General features: G+C 45.2%; 1 pseudogene; it reads right to left on the bottom strand.

Annotated features, from left to right (window-relative positions):
- Nucleotides 1-1,511: 1,511 nt before the first annotated feature.
- LOC144316577 (ATP synthase F(0) complex subunit g, mitochondrial pseudogene) lies at nucleotides 1,512-4,779 on the bottom strand (annotated as a pseudogene).
- Nucleotides 4,780-17,520: the final 12,741 nt, after the last annotated feature.

Genomic DNA, 17,520 nt, shown 5'->3' with positions numbered 1-17,520 from the left:
ATTACATTCTACCCTCACTCTAACATGACTATCTGAAGAGCTAAAAAGATACAGAAAATATTCTTTAAAGTATAAAAAAATATAATTCTACCATCAAAGAAAATCTGTATATAATTTGAGAATGTTTTTCTTCCAGCCCTGTTGGGGACATAAATGTCTTTTTGAGAAACACAAAATCCTTTGGTTTCTGTTTGTTTTTACTTGATATGTTACCAGGAATATCTTCTCCTGCCATGGAACATTCTTTGTAAAAATGGTTTTTGATAGTCACTTAATATTTCATCTTAGCAAGTTGGCACTACTGTTTTTTAAGATTTTATTTATTTATTCATGAGAGACCCACAGAGAGGCAGAGACACAGGCAGAGGGAGAAGCAGGCTCCATGCAGGGAGCCCGATGTGGGGGCTTGATCTCAGGACCTGGGGATCACACCCTGGGCCAAAGGCGGCCGCTCAACCACTGAGCCCCCCCACATATCCCGGCACTACTGTTTTAAAAACACATTTCTATTGTTAGGTTTTGGGGGCTATTATAAACAAGAACAAGAGGAGTAATCTTATACAGAAGCTTTTTGAGTTGCATTATAAAGTACTAAATGCTTTTTCTTTAAGTATTACACATTTTTAAATTAAAAACTTTTTCTTGAAAATATTTTTGTATGAAAAAATTTGAACACAAAAGTTAGGTCCAATACAATGATGCCCCACATTCCTGTCACTGAGTTTCAAAAATCATCAAGATTTTCACAATTATCAATATTTTCCCACATTCATGAATGATTATTTTTCCAGGTAGTCACTAAAAAAAAAAAAAAAAAAAAATCAAGAAAGGTGTACCAATTTGTATTACCATGAGTTGCCTCAGTAAAAATACCAGTGTGAAAAACATAAATTTTATAGGCAAAACATTGTTTTGTTGTTTTGATTTGCATTTATTTCATAGCCAAGAGTTTGAAGAGTCTTTCAAATGTTGTTTTCATTCAGTGTTCTTTTTGGATTGTATATTGATATCTTTTGTTCATTTTTCTTGTCTTGTATTGGCTTTTTTCTTGTTTATTTATTATTATTATTTAAAGACTTTATTTATTCATGAGAGAGAGAGAGAGAGAGAGAGAGAGAGAAGAGACAGAAGCAGGCTCCCCGCGGGGAACCCCATGAGGAACTGGGTCCCAGGAGCCCAAGGCAGAGGCTCAACCACTGAGCCTCCCAGTCGCCCTAGCTTTTTTCTTATTTAAAGGGCTCTCTGTAAAAGGGACATAAGCCTGTCTGTCATAAAGGTTGCAAGTATTTTCCCAAGATATTATTTGCCTTTTAAATGAATATGTACGCTCTTTTCTGACATAGAGCCATTTATTTATTTATTTATTTATTTATTTATTTATTTATTTTTTATTGAAGTTCGATTTGGCAACATATAGTATAACCCCCGGTGCTCATCCCATCACTTGCCCTCCTCGGTGGTCACTCAGTCACCCCATCTCCCTGCCCACCTCCCCTTCTGCAACCCTTAGTTCCTTTCCCAGAGTTAGGGGTCTCTCATGGTTGTCTCCCTCTCTAATTTTTCCCACTCAGTTCTCCATTTTCATTTTTTAAGTAGAATCTACATATCAAAACATTTGTTAACTTCCTTTTTTTTTTTTTTTAATACTTACATTATCTTTCCCCATTCTGGATTTGGAAAAGTCCTGTACTCAGTGGCAGTATACCTTGGTGATTAAGTGTGTGAGTCCTGGAGCTGTGCATACAGTTCAAATCTTCACTTGGCATTTCCGAGCTGTGTGAGTCGCAGCGAGACCATTACCCCCCACCCCCTTTTTTTTGATACATTATCTTATTTTATTCAAATATCAGTCTGATCACACATGGCCCGAGAACACTCAAATAATAAGCCACATAGAAAGAGATGTTAAAGATTGGTCTTCAAACATTATAGCCAATGATGCCACGCTTGCCTATGATCTCGCCGACCTCAAACCACATCCACACCTCGGTGGCCACCAAACCTTTCAGAGCTTCCTTAACTGTGAGCTGTTGGAAGCTACCAGTTTGAGCACTCTTGACTACTTTTTTCAAACTCTAAATAACTGTAAGGATCTCAGCAGGGGTTGGAGGAACCAGCTCAACCCTGGCATAGTGCCAAAATGTGGCCAATCGAGGCTTCCAGTAGGTCACAGCAGCTTCACCAGCGCCTGAGCCTTCCTGGTGAGGTTACGGATGAACGAGGCCAAGGTTCCAGGATGGAAGTTCCATCGCCCTGGACCCCATTAACCTCTCTGTGCCTCAGTTTCTTCATCTGTACAATGATTATATGATTACCTACTTCATAAAGCTGATGTAGGGATTAAGATACTTTGAAACACATAGTACCATCTATGCAAATAAATATTAGCTATTGTTATTGTATATTTAACTCTTTAACCCAATTGAAGCACTGTGGTTTGTAAATAATATGTACAAAATCCTTTCAGGTTATTACTTACACAAATCTTCAATATTTTGTGGTGAACAAAATTCAACAGATGAGTAAGTGTATTTAAGAAATGATTTAAAAAGAACTATCTTACCCCTGGCTCCCCATGAGATAGAATCTTTCTCATAAATCATCTTTGCATTGTAGAAAAATATGTAATTCTTAGAATCATATATTTTAAAGAAGAAACTTTACCTAATACTAGCTAAAGCTTGTCATTCAAAATATTGGAGACTGAGGTGCAGAAAAGTCAGGATCTCATAACTGAGAATCAGCTGAATCGAATCTAGAACCAAGGCTTCTCTGGTCTAATTCTTTTCTAGGAGTAAAAAAACAAAACCAAACACCCCTCCCCCCAAAAAAAAACCCCCACAAAACCCCAAATGGTCTACCCATATATCCATAATTCATTAGAAGTTTTGCTAATTTAAAACTTCCCAATTATTGAGGGAGGAGAAAATATATTCCAGTGGAAAAGAAGCTGTTTATAGCCTGATTTACACAAAGTCAAGTCAAGAACCAAAGGAACTGGAAAGATGACTTTCTCTTGAAATGGGTATTTGAGGTCAAAGAAGGTTTTTGCACCTGAATTCTCTGGATATTTGCCACAATTCTTACTTTTGATTTGCTCAAGGGATTTAATCCATTGACATGGAGCAATTGAAAAATGATCTTCAGGCTTCAGGCACCCTGGACCACCACCCAGATAATCCAGGTCCAGCGTTTGCTCCTCGGATAATAAGTGTCTGTTGGGCACCGTCCTGGGCCCTGGCCCTGTCGTGGGGAGTCAGGCCGACCGACACAAGCTTGCCCTCTTGGAGCCTATATTCAAGTGAGATTGAAAAAAGAAAACTGAATAATCAGGATCATTTCAGAATGACACCTGCAGTGACACCGGGAGGGCAGCTATGTCACTGTGGACTGTTGAGAGGCTGCAGGATGTCACATCCTACTTTAGAAGATGGGATCCAGGAAGGCCTTTCTGAGCTGAAGAGCTTCAGAAGCTTTGGTGAGAAGCAGCCAGCTAAGTAAATATCCCGGGGAATATCAGGCAGAGAGAACACCAAGTACTCGGGCCCCGAGATCCAGAAAGGTTGTCTGTGTAATCTACTGGGTTTCCTCTCTTACTCAATCTTCTGTTTGTTAATCTAGGCAGACGTGGTAGAGCAGCACCTGGGGGAGGTGGTTCTAGAGACCATTTCAGCCCTGGTCCTTGTGGGGAAAAAGGGCTTTGCCTTCTCTCCTTTACCCTGCGGATGTGTCAAGCTCATCCAAGAGATGGTGGGAGGGGGTGCTGGGAGGCTTTCGAGGGGACCTGACCACGTAAACAGCACATTCTGAGTCCCCTTGAGCATGCTAATGTTAGCACAAATACTGGCTGTGCTGCCAGGAGATTTCCACACATGTGGCCACAGGGATGATAGAGGTAGTCATTTATTGATTTGAGTAGTTGCAACATTTTTTTTCCTTTTAGCTAGAAAACTCACGTTCTGGCTGTTTCTTCCAGGGAGTTCCCTAGAAAAGGCAATTTGGTGACAATTATGTTCCATCTCGATTTCTCACATGCTGATGCTCCACAAAGCCCTCACACTGACTACCTGGCTCACATTCTCCAAGGAATGGTTGACAAGCAAGCAGAAAACCAGAAAAACCTTGTTTTTCATTCCCAAAGGACTAGCCTTTGGGAAGGCTCAGATTTTTAGCTCTCCCTCTGGACACGTCGTTCTGCAGAATCATGGAGCTGGACAAGATGAAATATGTCTGGTGAGGGCCGACTTTAGTTTTGTTTTCTTTTTTGCATTGGGATCAGCACCTTCAGGACTGCGTGACACATACAATAAATTAAATACCAGCTGAGTAAATTAAGGGTAGAAGAAGAATCTTTTTTTAAAGATTTTATTTATTTAAGAGAGAGAGAGAGAGACCAAGTGCATGAGGTGGGGGAGGAGTCTAGGGAGAAGCAGACTCCCCTCCTGAGTGGGGAGCCTCTTGTGGGGCTGGATCCCAAGACCCTGGGATCATGACCTGAGCTGAACCGACTGAGCCATCAGGTCCTCAACGTAGAAAAATCTAAAAGACACGTTTTTCAAACCTTTCCATATGATTTTTTCCTTCAGAGAAGACAGTCCTGGGAGAGTTGGCCCTGACGCACCCAGAGGAGGGCCAAAAGGCCTATATTCCAAAGTGCCTACTCAGCTTCTCTACTGGAAAGTCCTGCTTAGTGTATCCAACATGGAATTCTGGAGGTTCCTTATATCCCCGGCTCCACCCACTCTCAGCCTCCTCCTCCTCGCTTGATAATAACTTCATCCTTTCAGTTGTTCAGACCAAAGGCTTTGGAGACATCATTGACTCCATTGACTCTCTTTCTCTTCTTCTTTTTTTTTTTTTTTAAGATTTTATTATTTATTTGACAGAGAGAGAGCGAGTACAAGCAGGGGAGTGGCAGGTGGAGGGAGAGGGAGAAGCAGGCTCCCCGTGGAGCAGGGAGCCCGATGTGTGTGGGACTTGATCCCAGGACCCTGGGATCATGACCTGAGCTGAAGGCAGATGCTTAACTGACTGAGCCTCCCAGGTGCCCTCCTTTCTTCCTCTTCTTCTCCTTCTTCCTCTTCTCCTTCTTCCTCTTCTCCTTCTTCCTATTCTTCCTCTTCTTCTTCTTCTTCTTCTTCTTCTTCTTCTTCTTCTTCTTCTTCTTCTTCTTCTTCTTCTTCTTCTTCTTCTTCTTCTTCTTCTTCTTCTTCTTCTTCTTCTTCTTCTTCTTCTTCTTCTTCTTCTTCTTCTTCTTCTTCTTCTTCTTCTTCTTCTTCTTCTTCTTTTTAATGCCTATTTTATTATTTTAACTTTTTTTTAGAGAGGGAGAAGGGCAAAGAGAGAGGGAGAGAGACTCCTAACCAGGATCCACTTTAGCACAGAGCCCACCCCGGGGCTTGCTCTCAGGACCCTGAGATCATGACCTGACCCAAAATCAAGCATCCATTGCTCAATCGACTGAGCCACCAGGCGCTCCTGTTTCTCTACTAATACATCAAACTGTCGGGAGATCCTGATCTGCAAAATGCATCTAGAATCTCTTTTTTTTTTTTTTTTGAGATTATTTATTTATTCATTCCTGAGAGACACAGGGAGAAAGGCAGAGACATAGGCCGAGGGAGTAGCAGCCTCCCTGCAGGGACCCCGGAGGGACCCCGATGCGGGACTTGATCCCAGGCCCCCAGGGTCACGCCCTGAGCCAGGAGATGCTCAACGGCTGAGCCATCCAGGGGCCCCTGTATCTAGAATCTCAACCCTTACTACCATCTCTGCTCCAAGCACCATCAAGATCTCATCTGGTTTATTCTAACAGCAGCCTAATTGGTCTCTTCCCCTCATCCAACATATTCAGAAGAAAATAACCAGATTGGTTCTTAGGTAAATGTGTGTATGTCTACACCATGCCATTCTGTTGGACGCTGGCTACCATCTCACTCCCTAAACGCCCAAGGTCTACAGTGTCTCATAGGGTCTGTGACCCCTCTCATCCTACCGCGCACTCTCCAGCCTCATCTGCTGTGCTTCTCCTCCCTTGCTCACTCTGCCCCAGTCCCGCCGCCGGTCCCCTTGCTGCTCCCTGGCCAGGCCCCTTTCTGCACCAGGTCCTTTGCAGCAGCTCTGCCCTACCTTGATAATTGCACAGCTTGTTTTTTCAACTTCTTTCAATCTTTGCTCAAAGGGTAACTTTTCAAGGAGGATTACCCTCACTATCCTGTTTAAACATGCAGCCCCGTCCTCTGCACTCCCAATATCCCGTCTGTTCTATTTTGCCCTTTAGCACTTGTGACCTTTAAACAGAGGATAGCATCTCTACACGCATTACGTTTTTGGTATGTCTTTCTTCCATTGTATTATAAGCCTCACAAGAACAGGTATTTTTATTTTTATTTTATTTTATTAAAGGTTTTATTTATTTATTCATGAGAGACAGAGAGGCAGAGACACAGGCAGAGGGAGAAGCAGGCTTCCTGCGGGGAGCCCAATGTGGGACTCGATCTGGGGACCCCGGGTCACGCGCTGATCAGAGACCACCGCTCAACCGCTGAGCCACCCAGGCATCCCTCAAATCTCATTTTAAAATGTATCGTTTGCAATTAGAATATACACACGAAATGGTAAAAGCAAAAAATTCAGGCATTTTCTTTGCATTATATCTAATGGAATTTGTTCATTTTACTCATTTTACTGAAATGCTGTGAAGTCATTGACATTTTGCAGAGTCTTGGTTGCATGAGTTCAAATTAGATTATATTAAAAAAATTAGATTATATTAGCATATTAGGACAATAATTTACCTCTTACTATTCCTATATAATTTGTTAAAAGACAAATATTGAGTCAAAAGTAGTCCATTTAGGGGGGATCCCTGGGTGGCTCAGCGGTTTAGTGCCTGCCTTCGGCCCAGGGCGTGGTCCTGGAGTCCCAGGATCAAGTCCCACATCAGGCTCCCTGCATGGAGCCTGCTTCTCCCTCTGCCTGTGTCTCTGCCTCTCTCTCTGTGTGTCTCTCATGAATACATAAATAAAATAAAATCTTTCTTTAAAAAAAAAAAAAAAGTAGTCCATTTAGGGAACCCCGGGTGGCTCAGGGGTTTAGCGCTGCCCTTGGCCCAGGGTGTGATCCTGGAGACCCGGGATCGAGTCCCCACATCGGGCTCACTGCATGGAGCCTGCTTCTCCCTCTGCCTGTGTCTCTGCCTCTCTGTGTCTCTCATGAATAAGTAAATAAAATCTTAAAAAAAAAAAGTAGTCCATTTAGAAATCCTAGAAATTGTGAACCTGGGTGCCTTGCTCAGTGGTTGAGCGTCTGCCTTCCACTCAGGTCATGATCCTGGGATCCTGGGATTGAGTCCCACGTCAAGCTCCCCACAGGGAGCCTGCTTCTTCCTTTGCCTGTGTCTCTCATGAATAAATAAATTTGAAAAAAAAAAAAAAAAAAGAAATCCTGAAAACTGATGTTAATAAAATGAAAAAAGAAATCAATATCCTGTATATGTAGGAGTAATGATTCCAAAGTCATATGGTTATAAGTTTTTGAAAACCAGGGATACCTGGGTGGCTAAACAGTTGAGCGTCTGCCTTTGGCCTAGGGTGTGATCCTGGATTCCCAGGATCGAGTCCCACATCAGTCTCTTTGCAGGGAGCCTTCTTCTCCTCTCTCTGCCTGTATCTCTACCTCTCTTTCTGTGTCTCTCAGGAATAAATAAATAAAATTTAAAAATATAAGTTTTTGAAAACCAAATATGCCAGAACTGATGTATTCAAATAATGAATACCCTCTCCTTTTTTTTTTTTTTTTTGAATACCCTCTCCTTAACAATAGTCACCTTGGGAGAAATACACTTAATACATGATGTTATCGATAAATATTGGCATTATATATTGTTGATAGTATATTAATACATCTTGTCTTAATATATACTATTACTGATGTTATTAAAGCTTATACTATTTTTGGAGCCCATTAAAAAAAAAAGATTTTTAGTTATTTATTTAAGAGAGAATGAGAGGGAGCATGAGCTGAGGGGAAGCAGAAGGGGAGGGAGAAGGAGGCTCCTCGTTGAGCATGGAGCTGTATGGGGGGCTGGATCCCGGGGTCATGACCTGAGCCAAAGACAGGTGCTCAACCACTGAGCCACCCAACTGCCCCTGGCCTCAGCTTTCAAGCTGAGGTCATACTCTTCTTGGAGGGATCTCCACCAATGTCTAAGCAAGGCATAGGAGGTCCAACAATTTTGCCCAACATGAAGCCCGTTTACTGGGAAATCTTTGCTCTATACTCCCTGCTGGGCTGACAGAGACATTGCCAAGTGTATGTCTCAGTCTGACATTTAGCTCTGCCCATCTGGCTTCCTCTGATTTTCTTTCTGTATGGGTGTTAGTCACCAATACATCTCTTGCACTCCTTTTTTTTTTTTTTTTTAAGATTTTTTATTTATTTATTCATGAGAGACACACACAGAGACAGAAACAGAGACATAGGTAGAGGGAGAAGCAGGCTCCACGCTGGGAACCCGATGTGGGACTTGATCCCCAGGACTCCAGCATCACGCCCTGAGCCGGAAGGCAGCCGCTTAACCGCTGAGCCACCCAGGCGTCCCCATCTCTTGCACTCCTAATCTCTTACTATTGACCTTCCAGAGGAAACCTGTGACCATTGATAACAAATTCATGTATCAGGTTTTTTATTTTTATTTATTTATTTATTTATTTTAAAAGATTTTATTTATTTATTCATGAGACACACAGAGAGAGAGAGAGAGAGAGGCAGAGACACAGGCAGAGGGAGAAGCAGGCTCCATGGAGGGAGCCCGACGTGGGACTCCATCCTGGGTTTCCAGGATCATGCCCAGGCTGAAGGCAGGTGCTAAACCACTGAGCCACCAGGGCTGCCCCAGAGGCCACTCATTTAAAAGTGGCAGCTGTTACAGCGAAAGACACTAAATAATATTTATAATATTTATTTATGCATTCAGCAAATTAATGTTGAGTGCTTACTATCCATCCATCCAGTGCTAGGTACTCTTCCAAATGTAACAAATACAGTAATGAATAAAATAGACAAAACTCTGCTTTCCTAGAAGGAGAGAATGAGTTAAGTAAATAAAATATGTCTTATGTTAGATGATGATAAGTACTAAAGAAGAAAATAAAGTCGGGGCAAAGATAAAGTCTCTGGGGGTATGTTTCTGGCTGGGTAAGGGTGGGCCCGCCTGTAAATGCCAGCGGAGAATAAATGGGAAGGAGTGGCACCGCCTGTCTTTATGCAGTAGGCATCTTTATCTGGGATCTCATCAACACATTTTATTTTTTAAGTGTTTGAACGACTCAATAATAGAGTAACAGGAATTTGAAGATCAAAAATTTTTAAGTAATCTATACCCAATGTGGGGCTCAACCCTACAGCCCCAAGATCAAGAGTTGCAGGCCCTACTGACTGATCCAGCCAGGGGCCCCAATGCAGGAACAGGATTGGCCAAGAAGCTTTAAATTTAACTTAAAAAAATTTTATGCTTTTGATTTGAGTTTATCATGGAGGGAGTCACTTTGGTCCTATCAAACTGAGAGGTGGTGCTTGCTTTATCTCAGTTCACGGAGAGCCGTTCTTAATTTTAACAACAATTTTGACCTGAAATCTAAGTTCTGTCACTTATAAGAATTCCTTCCTTTGTATAACTTGATGGGTAGTGTGGAAAACCAGCTTGTCTAGGATGGAGAGCAATCTAGTCAGAAAATGTCAAAATTATGGGGGATCTCTGAGAATGTTTGGTTTACTCCCTACCCTTGTACAGCAAAAGAAACCAAAGGCTTGACGGAGGTGAGCACTAATGGTAATTCAATGGCAGATCAGATCTCCATCTTTCTGCTTGAAAGTCTCGCCATTGGACTCCTTGGTCTCCGGAAGTAATAATGAGGAAAGAATATTTTCATTACAGACCTCCAGTGCCCACCACTAAGGCCCAGCTGTGGTTTTATTTCCCTCTGAGGCGACCATGCCCAGAAGAGGAGGGGTTGGGAATGGTGTAGAGGGAATTATGACAGAGGCTTGTGAATTCACTCCCTATTCTCTGAAATTTGCTTGAGATTGGCTTCTTCAAACAAGCCAAGGAGTAGCAAAGTCCATTCCAATTAGCTTCCTGTTCATGATATTTTCTGAGCTATCTCTTTGGGAGCTTCTGATGGCCACAAAAAGAAAACAAACCCAGTGACTGACAGAAGAAAAGGAATTCTGTTATTCACATTATGAATGTGTACAGAGCGGTTTGGACGGGACCTTGGAAAATTCTCCTGATTCCTGTGGAAGTATTTATTTTTTGATGGCATGTCATTATAGATCATCTTACAAAATGTAAATTGAAAAAATACGGGTGGGTTGAAGTCAGGGGTGTCATTAAGTGCCCAAGCTATTTCCCACAAATGGCTTGCATGTTCACAACTCCTGCCAAATACAAGCCCCTAGTTTTTGCTATCTTTATTTTTTATGACCTGGTTTCAGTGACATAATGACATACCTTTCAATCTCCATACATTTCCTTATGTAGGATGATCCTTTGTAAAGCTTAAAGGGCTACATGGACATGATCTGTTGGGTCTTAACAGATCTTTCCAGGGGGTGGGGGTGGGAATGCTGAGGTTAGAATGGGCTGTGACCACAAACCAATTCATGAGCAGGTGATACCACCACCAAGCAGGACTGAAACACAAAGTCTGCGTTGAAAAGAGCATATGCACAGGGCAGTGGAGATTAGAACTGTGTGGGTGGGGGTGGAGTTGTGTGGGCTGTGTTCTGGGGCAATGGTGACTCTGCTTAAAGCCTATGGGACAGTCCCTGTGGTTTGTGTGTGGAGGACAGGAGGGGGAGGGACTTTCTGGGTTTTCAAGCCACCATGTGCTCACATCTGCTCATGAAGCCTTTCCAGATTCCTCTAGAGATAGACTCACTCCTGTTTTTGAGCTACCAAAGCAATTGTGTTTCTTCTGTGATACCTAATAGCTCTATACTATCTTGTAGCATAATCGCTTGTGTTGACATCTTTATAGATTTCCAAATGCTTAGGACAGTGCTTTGCACATACTAGGTACCCAAGAAGTGTATGTATGTGTGTATGTATGTATGTATGTATTTATTTATTTATTTAAAAGGTTTTATTCATTTATTCATGAGAGACACATACACAGAGAGGCAGAGACACAGGCAGAGAGAGAAGCAGACTCCCTGCATGGAGCCCAATGTGGGACTCAATCCCAAGTCTCCAGGATCACGCCCTGGGCCAAAGGCAGGCGCTCAACCCCTGAGCCACCCACGCGTCCCTCAAGAAGCATTTATTGATTTGAATAGCTAAGCCCTAATTCAGATAGAGCTTTGTGCAAGGCCTGGCACATAGACACTTATTTACCATGAACTATTATTATTATTACACACATTTGTTGAATTAAAACAATAAATCAATTTAAATACCTGTTCTGCCAACTGGTCTTTTGGCTTGTAACAGTTATTATAAGAATTTAGGAATAAATTTTGATTATTAAAATACATATTTTTAATGATTCTATTTATTTATTTATATATTTGAAAGAGAGAAAGAGTGCACATGCATGTGTGTGAGAGAAAAAGCATAGGGAGGCAGAGGGACAAGTAGACTCTGCACTGAGTGTTGAGCTGACCTGGGGCTCAATCTCAAGACCTCAAGATCATGACCTGAGCTGAAATCAAGAAACAGACACTAATTAAGTCATCCACATGCCCGTAAAATATATTTTTAATACCCAGAGAAAACTGTGTTTTAAAATATTTCTTGTTCTCTGATGACTGATATTGAACAATCCAAAGTTGGATTGATTTGAAACAAACAACTTAGACTTTAAATATTTTGAGTCTACAGAGGCCATATTGGGATCAGAAGACGATTAAGAATAAAAATAATTAAAACCAACTTGCGTTTACCCCTCAAGACTTATATAGAAATATTCTTGAAAAACTCAAAAATGTTCACAGAAATGAGATTTTTTTTTTTGAAGGCTAAGAGTTGCCCAATATGCTTATGTTTGAGACCATACATAAATGGCAGATGGCGAGGATAAGAGAAAGAGAACAGGGATTTACTACAGCCCGATCATTCTCCTAGACACTGAGCCTACAACAATATTCCTATCTATCCATGGGCTAATTCCAATAAGAAAAACCTGTTGTTTCATGGTTTGGACACTATAAATTGTGACTTTTCAAGGATTACCATCCTTGAGGGAAATGAATTTTCACCATTTTGTTGTCTTTGTTGGTGTGACTTATGAAATGGGTTTCCTGAATACAGGAATGAACTAAAATGATATATATGGTAGTGTGTACTATCTGAAATTTATATTACCTTATAATATAAAAAAATTGTTTTTACTTCTCTGGAAAAAGATTTATTTACTTATTTGAGAGAGAGAGAGAGAGAGAGAGAACAAGTGGGGGTGAGCAAGGGAAGGGGCAGAGGGAAAGGGAGAGAGAGAATCTCAGGTAGATTCCCAGTTGAACAGGGAGCCAAGGCAGGACTCATCCCCTGACCACAAGATCATGACCTGAGTGGAAATCAAGACTCCCACCCACTTAACTGACTGAGCTCTCAGGCACACTTTAAACATTTTTAATGTGTTTATTCTTTCATCACAGCTGGATGTTAAACCAGATAAAGTCAGGAATTGTGCTTATTATTCTGTGTATCCCTGGGTATGTTATTATTGATGATTATCAATATTAAATTTACCTTTTTGTTGTTTTTTAGATTTATTTATTTATTTCAGAGAGAGAGAGAGAGAGAGTGAAGGAGAGACAAAAGGAGAGGGACAGAGAGAAAATCTCAAGCAGACTCCCTGCTGAGCCAGAGCCCCAGGTGGGGCTCCATCTTACCACAGTGAAATCATGACCTGAGAAGTCAAGAGTGGTAGCCTAATGGAGGCTCAAGTGACTGAGCTACTTAGTCACCCCATGAGTTTGCTTTGATTTAATAATTTGATGTAACATTTAGGCCAGTCTGATTCAGTAAAAATCAAGAGAAGGACTTGGCAATTGTCTTATGAAGGTGGGCAGTCTATTTGGAATACTTTATGCCAATTATTAGGGCATTGACTTTCAAGTATTTGTTGGATCTATTTTGAAAATTCTTATTTTCCTGAGATCAAAACGTATACCATACATATCATAAAGAGAGTGAACACCAGGCCTAGAAGCAGCTTCTTAGCTCCATCTCCAATCTCTGGTTTGCCCACTGCAGCCTCCAGAAAGTCCATCAGGGTGACACAGAGGTCCTACAAAGCATCCACCCCCGGCCCCTGGGCCTTCAGCAGAAGCTTGTACATGAGCTGGCCTGGTGTCTGCATCAGCTTTCAGGTCTTCTCCTGGGTGGGCAGCAGCAGCTTCTGGGGCTCCTGGCACCGTGGGCGTGATTGGGGACTAAACGGCGGGGGTGGGGGGGTGGGGATTGCAGCTCTCTTCGTGCCCCAAAGCCTGCTGAGCCCCCTTAAGCTGGAGGCAGACCCCAAGATCCAGGCTGTGCACACATAGGAGAAGGAGTTCAAGAATCTTAACAGCAAATTTACCTCCTTTACCAAGCAGGTGAATGGGATTCTGGAGACTGAATGGAGCCTGGAGCAATAGTTGAAAGCGGCTTGGAGCCCGCGGCTAAGGCGGCAGAGAGCTGCATGGCCTTGGGTGGCGGCTGCTGGCCTGGCCCAGGAGAAGCCGCGGCCCAGGAGGAGAGCTGCGGGCCCAGGAGGAGAGCTGCGGGGCCCAGGAGGAGAGCTGCGGGGCCCAGGAGGAGAGCTGCGGGCCCAGGAGGTGAGCTGCGGGGCCCAGGAGGAGAGCTCGGGTTCAGGAGGTGAGCTGCGGGCCCAGGAGGTGAGCTGCGGGCCCAGGAGGAGAGCTGCGGAGCCCAGGAGGAGAGCTCGGGCCCAGGAGGTGAGCTGTGGGCCCAGGAGGTGAGCTGCGGGCCCAGGAGGAGAGCTCGGGCCCAGGAGGTGAGCTGCGGGCCCAGGAGGAGAGCTCGAGCCCAGGAGGAGAGCTCGGGCCCAGGAGGTGAGCTGCGGGGCCCAGGAGGTGAGCTGCGGGCCCAGGAGGTGAGCTGCGGGCCCAGGAGGAGAGCTCGGGCCCAGGAGGTGAGCTGCGGGGCCCAGGAGGAGAGCTCGGGCCCAGGAGGTGAGCTGCGGGGCCCAGGAGGAGAGCTGCGGGCCCAGGAGGTGAGCTGCGGGCCCAGGAGGTGAGCTGCGGGCCCAGGAGGAGAGCTCGGGCCCAGGAGGAGAGCTGCGGGGCCCAGGAGGAGAGCTGCGGGGCCCAGGAGGTGAGCTGCGGGCCCAGGAGGTGAGCTGCGGGCCCAGGAGGAGAGCTCGGGCCCAGGAGGTGAGCTGCGGGCCCAGGAGGAGAGCTCGGGCCCAGGAGGTGAGCTGCGGGAGAGCCCGTCCAGAGGCGGGGCTGGCCGAGGGCTCCGGAGTACATGGGAGGAAGCGCCCCAAGAGCGCAGAGATGCAGACGCCAACTGTCCTGGTCAGGAAGGCCGCGGGCGACTTGGCCGGAGGGAGGCGGCGGGGACCGTCCGGAGGGTGTCGTGGGGCTGCGGGGGTGGGGGTGGGGGGACGAAGGGCCGCAGCCGCTGGCCCCCCCCGTGGCCAGCCCTGCTCCCCGGACCAGATGGCATCGTCGCCCGGGTCAAGGGCTGGTGCAAGGCGATCGCCGGCCGCAGCCAGGCCGCGGCTCACACCGGGTGCACCCTGAGGGCTGCTGGCGCTGGTTGGGAAGCACACGGATGACCGCGGTCGCAGGAAGACAGAGTCGTGAGATGAACCGGGACACTGGGCGGCTCCAGCCCCTTGGAGCCAGGGGCTTCCCTGGAGGCCTTCCTGGCTGGTACTGGGCAGCGCAGGGAGCTGGCATTAGGGACGCCGACGCCCACCTGCCTGGGCTGGAGCGAGCGGGTCGGGGCACCACTTCTGGGAGCGTCCCAGGCGCTGGTGAACCCCAAGCTGGCCCTGGACGGGGAGCCCCCGCGGCCCGTGAGCCCCTGCGGAGTCTAGGGGTGGAGCCCGAGTGTCCAGACCCAGACCCAGGGGCTGAGCTCCGCCCCCTGCAGCCCCGGGAGCCCAGGCCTCCACTGCAGCCTCCACGCCGGGCCTCCACTTCCTCCCGCTGGGTCAACTCCTCCAAGGCTGTGATTGTGAAGCAGATTGAGGCCCACGATGGGAGGCTGGCGTTGCAATCATCTGTGGTTGCTCCCAGCCTCCCCATAGAGCCTCGCGGTGGGGGAGGAGCTGTGCAGGGCAGCATCGGAAAGAGGAGACCCACCTGAGGCTCAGCCCCCAGTCCTCAGTCTACCCTTGGAGGAGGGAGGGTAAGGGGAGCCTACGGCCCTGGGTACCTCTTCTTGCCCTTGCCCTCAAGTAAAAGCCATTTAGGTGTGTATTCCCCCCCAAAAGCTTCAGCTGGTTCTGCCAATCACTCCCTGCCCCTCAAAAAAAGAGTAGCCACATTTACAACACATACAAGTAACAAATGTTTAGCCCAGAATACAGAGAGAATTTCAATGAATGAATAAGAAGAGCATTGACAACCAGAGTAGAAAAATGGCAAAAGATGTGAGCCGTCCTTTTGGGAAATGAAAACCACAAGGGCCACTTGCCACTTGATTTCCACCAGACTGAATATATAAAAATGATCTGATCCTTGCATAGGAAGGCCTTGTTTTACACGCTTTAGAGGCAGTAGCTTATAAAGTATGTCTTATAATCATCTCTATTTAACAGGTGAGGAAATGGAGGCACAGGTTGGTTAAGGAACCTCTGTGAGGCCACACAGCTTTTAGAAGTATTCAGTGCGGGAGCCGGGCCCCAGGCAGGGTTGGACATTTGCAGCATATCCAGACGCAGGTTGGGGAAGGAAGCATGAAAGACTGAGCACGGGTTTTTTATCAACAGGACTGGCGGTGTTGTTCATCTCTTGCAACCACATTACAGCTTCATTCTCAGGTTTTAGGGAAATTTTATGGGGGATTTGAGCTTGTACGATGTCTGAGGAAAATGTGCCATCAGAGAAGACGCTTCCTTTGGAGGTCAGAAGTAGCATTTGCTCTGCTTTTTGGTGCTTTCTCAAAAGAAGAAGAGCTCCCCCAAGACTATGCCAAGAAGTACTTGCTTATCAGTTGCTTAAAACTGGCAGCTTAACTTAATCCTGACTCCCATTCTGCAGCCCAGATTTGGAGAAATGAGGAAATGTTCTCTCTCACTGGACCGTATTCAAACAGGAATACAAATGCCGGGTCTTATTCCCATTGGGAAATATCCAAAGTTATTGTGACAGTACTGTATTTTGAGCAATGTTGGCTATTTGTTTTTTGGAGCACAAAGCAAGCAATAAATCTGTCACCCTGAAAAATCAGGTTGTGACCTAGAGGAAGGAGCAAATTGTGACTTTAGGTAAAAAAGAGTGACCTACCAGGGAGGACAATTTATCATGATAACAAAATTGCTGGTGCTCTCCTGACCGACCAGGAAGAAGGGCTGCAGTAAGCAAATTCAGGAGATGCAAGCGTCCGAATATTTTTAACTGATCAATATTTCCAGAGTTCACAAGCAGCCAAAAAACTGTCATTGTTCAGAGTAAGTACATTGCTCACCTGATTTGTAAAAGGAAAAGCTGAGAGCTTTAATTATTCTCTTAAAAAAAAAAGTCACCACTCAACAACTGGCATTCTTTGTAAAATGAAACTAAATATTCTCCTGGGGATTTAGGTGAGAATTCTTGATTTTTATGAGGAGACAGGAGATAATGTTACCTGGAAATGCTAATGGAAATTGACTCTTGGGGATTAATGTCCTTCACCCAGGCTTGCATTAGAACTGTTCATGCTGGAGAGGAAACCAAGCGAATAATATCATCTAGGGAATTATAAAATAAAGACTTAGGCAAAACTGGAGGTTACTTCAGACACGAATGCTGATTTTCCACTAGGTTGGGTACCTTCCGTGTGCCCCTTCAGATCACTCCACCCTGCACTGTGCCCGAGAGACCGTTTCAAAGGGCTCTCTGCTCAGGGGGTTTCAGTTGGGTCCAGTCAATGGGCGGCACCTGCTGGAGAGTAAAGGGAAGAGGAAGCTGGGGTATTTCTCCTCTGTCCCCCTCCCTGCGGGGTGACTTCAGACTGGCTGAGTCTCTCTTCTGAAAGTCACAGCTCCTGCAAGGTGACATTTTCTGCACAGCCCTTTCTGGCTCTAGATTCCAGTGACCTCTTCTTTCCCTTGACACTTCTGTTCCAGGCGTGATAAATGAGCCCCACCCGTAGGCCCTCAGGGCACGTACGGCCCTATCTTCGTGGTTTCCATGCACCCTGCTCACACCTTTGTATATTAAGCTTTACTAAACTAGAGTGTGCTGTTTCCTGCTTGGTCTTTGATGGATAGACACTTGGGTAGCACTTTCCAAAGACTTCAACAGCCTCATGGCTTTCCAGGAGCTCTGGATGACTAAGACACTTGAACAGGCCTTAGGCAG

Source organism: Canis aureus, chromosome 6 (genome assembly GCF_053574225.1).
Source record: "Canis aureus isolate CA01 chromosome 6, VMU_Caureus_v.1.0, whole genome shotgun sequence".
In the NCBI taxonomy this organism is placed as follows: Eukaryota; Metazoa; Chordata; class Mammalia; order Carnivora; family Canidae; genus Canis; species Canis aureus.
This window is presented reverse-complemented; position numbering and strand designations above follow the sequence as displayed.